Below are 3,556 nucleotides of genomic sequence, written 5' to 3'. Positions count from 1 at the left end.
GCTGTGTTTTGTTGTTTCAAGGCCTACTGAGTAATAGTGAGACATATGTTAAATGTGGAAAGGGAAAGAACATGTTAAATGAATTGTCAATATCTTATACTGTTTCAGAGGTGAAGCAATAACAAGCAGAAAAAAACAGCATACAGGGAGATGACTCGCAGGAAAAAGTGTATGGTGAAAGTGAAAGCATAATCACTTCATTATCATGTGCAAAATCTGCTATTCTAAAAAAATATGAACATCAAAAAGTGTGGTTTGATTGATTGCTGTGTATAAGTCACTTTTTCACAATAGTGAGCTTTTTTATTGGTGGGAAATCTTGAATGTCCTCTGGTAATACTATTGACAATCCTAATCAATTAAAATTGAAGTCTTAGTGCACCTGCCCCCTGCAGGATTTAATCTTATATGTCTGTCTGGCATGTACCATCTGCCCTTGACCTCATTTTATGGTTCACTGGTTAATGTTTAGTTTGTATACGACTGCAAAATATTTTTGGATGGTACAATGGTATTATGTTGTCTGCGTCGCTGTCCAAAGGCACATTTGGTTTCTGGACAATACATTTTAAGTGAATGAATCTCTTTGAAATTCAGTATTAAGGCCACACCAATTTAATTCCTTGTTCGACGGACCTGCCCCGCACCTATTTTTTACAAAACAGATTTTTTAAATTTTTATTATATTCCCGCTTCCCGCATTCGGAAATGTAATCATGTCCATTTCCTGCATCGTTTATTTTGTAAATATTATAAAAAGATCTCAACATTTGTTTTTAAAATCACAGTATAACAATTATATAACGATTTTAAACCTATAAGCACCCCATGCACAACACTAAATATCTGTGAGAATATATGTTTCAGCATGAGTGGAGTGGGAGTGCTCCGATAAAAATATATAACAGCAGGAATACCTGAACAGAACAAAACATTGGTTTCTTTCCCCTTGACTTATATTCCCTATCAAAAATTGTTTGTTGTTAAAATAAAGTACAAAGAACTTCAGAAGGATTTGCCTTCAACTGCAATTATAATGTAATGTGACGGTCATGACCGCTGCAGGTTTGTGCCTGTCCTGATTGATTCAGGGACCTGTTGTTCAGTTCAGCAGTTATCGTTTGTTGATGTGGTATTTTCCCGTTTGGAAATATAAATTAGATCGTTGGTTTTCCTGTTCGAATTGTGTACAATACTAAGTTGTGGTCCCTTATAGCTTGCTGTTTGGTCTGGATCAAAGCTCTGTGTAAAAGGCCTTACTTTGACCTATGTTTGTTATTATCAGGGTATCCCTCAGACAAGGGACTTAAAGTGGTCATTTTACCATGTTTACTGTTGTAGCTGATGAGACTACTATAACACATGTGTTATAGAAGTCTCAGGTTGTAGGAAGGATTTGTATAGTGCTACTATACAAAACCTTTGAAAACTTAGAATTTTTTACTCAAAAAGAGGAGAAATACATTTTATTTTTAAACAAATTTTCTAAAAGATTAAACTGTTAAAGTACATGTAAATGTGTTAACATGGTGAAAGCCCAGTAAAATTCTTGGACATGTTTTGACCATTTAATACCATATAGATATTATAGTTCTTTGGGGAAATATTAGCCCTTTTTGTACTAAAAGTGTTTTTACAAAAAAAATATATTATAACTTATATTAACCCTCATAAAAGGGATATTCATAACATTAAGGGGTTGTTCTGAACCTGATTATGACTTGGATGGAGAATTGTCTCATTGTCAGTCACACATACATACTAGACCAAATTTAATTATTCAATTATCTGATTATTTTTTTGTTGAACAGGGAAAAAATACTTCATAAATTAAAGAAATGTCAAGGTACAAGTGATAAATCAAGTTTTAATATAGTGAAAACCTACTATTTTATGTTTACAAAAAAAAATTATAATCGCTCGCCTTAACTTTTTAAGCTTCGCCTCAAAAATTTGCAAATTAAATATTTTTTTATTAAAATTTTCAAATCGCTCGCTCGCCCCAATTTTTGGAGTCCAAAAATCTGTAGAACAAGAAATTAAATTGGTGTGGCCTAAGGTTCAATACCACAAAAGGAAGGTTGGGATTGATTTTGGGGATGATGGTCCCAAGGGTTTAGGAATTAGGTGCCCAAAAGAAGCATTTTTTGTTGAGCCTGCAACTTTTGTTGCAGAAAGATCGACATAGGGATAGTGATCCGGCGGCTATGGCGGCAGTGGCGGTGTTAGCTCACTTCTTAAATGCTTTATATTTTAGAACGTAGAAGACCTGGATGCTTCATACTTTGTATATAGATGCCTCATGTTACGAACTTTCCGTCAGTCACATGTCCAATGTCCTTGACCTCATTTTCATGGTTCAGTGACTACTTAAAAAAAAGATAAGATTGTTTGTAATGTTGAATTCTCTCTTATTATAAGTAATTGGATAACTATATTTGTTATGTGCATTGCAAGGTCCTCATGCCTGTCAGACAGTTTTCACTTGACCTTGACCTCATTTCATGGATCAGTGAACAAGGTAAGTTTTGGTGGTCAAGTCCATATCTCAGATACTATAAGCAATAGGTCTTGTATATTTGGTGTATGGAAGGACTGTAAGGTGTACATGTCTAACTGGCAGGTGTCATCTGACCTTGACCTCATTTACATGGTTCAGTGGTTATAGTTAAGTTTTTGTGTTTTGGTCTGTTTTTCTTATACTATATGCAATAGGTCTACTATATTTGGTGTATAGAATGATTGTAAGGTGTACATGCCTAGCTGACAGGTGTCATCTGACCTTGACCTCATTTTCATGGTTCAGTGGTCAAAGTTAAGTTTTTGAGTTTTGGTCTATTTTTCTAAAACTTTATGCATTAGTTCAACTATATTTGGTGTATGAAAATATTTTATGATCTATATGTCTGTTACACAGGTTTTATTTGACCTTGACCTCATTTTCACAGTCCATTGCTAAGGGTTAAGTGTTTGTGTTTTGGTCTGTTTTTCTTTATTTATAAGCAATGAGTCAACTATATGTGTTGTATTGAATTATTGTTAGCTGTACATGTCTGCCTGGCATTGTTCATCTGACCTTGACCTCATTTTCATGGTTCAAAATGTTTCGTTTTCTTGGTTAATGTTGAGTTTATGTGACAGTTGTAATAAAGCTTTATATTTAGGTCTATCAACATAATATCAATGATTAGTAAAGAAGGCGAGACATTTCAGCGTGTGCACTCTTGTCTTCTTCAGGATAATAACTTGAGTATAATTAATTCAATTGCTCTGAAATTGTACGACAATGTTTAATACCACAAAGAGAAGCTTTGGATTCATTTTGGGGATTATGGTGCAAACAATTTAGGAATTAAGGGGTCAAAAACAAGCATTTTTGTACCACATAGGTCTATGACACAAAAGGAAGGCTAGGATTGAGTTCGGTTTTTATTTTGTCCCATTCTAGCAGGAATTAAGGGCCAAAAACAAGCATTTTACTGTATGGATCTCTCTGAAATTGTACAACAAGGTTACATACTACAAAAGAAAGGCTGGAATCAATTGTGGGGATAAT

Source organism: Mytilus galloprovincialis, chromosome 2 (genome assembly GCF_965363235.1).
Source record: "Mytilus galloprovincialis chromosome 2, xbMytGall1.hap1.1, whole genome shotgun sequence".
In the NCBI taxonomy this organism is placed as follows: Eukaryota; Metazoa; Mollusca; class Bivalvia; order Mytilida; family Mytilidae; genus Mytilus; species Mytilus galloprovincialis.
The sequence above is the reverse complement of the archived record's forward strand: the minus strand, read 5'-3'. Positions refer to the sequence as shown.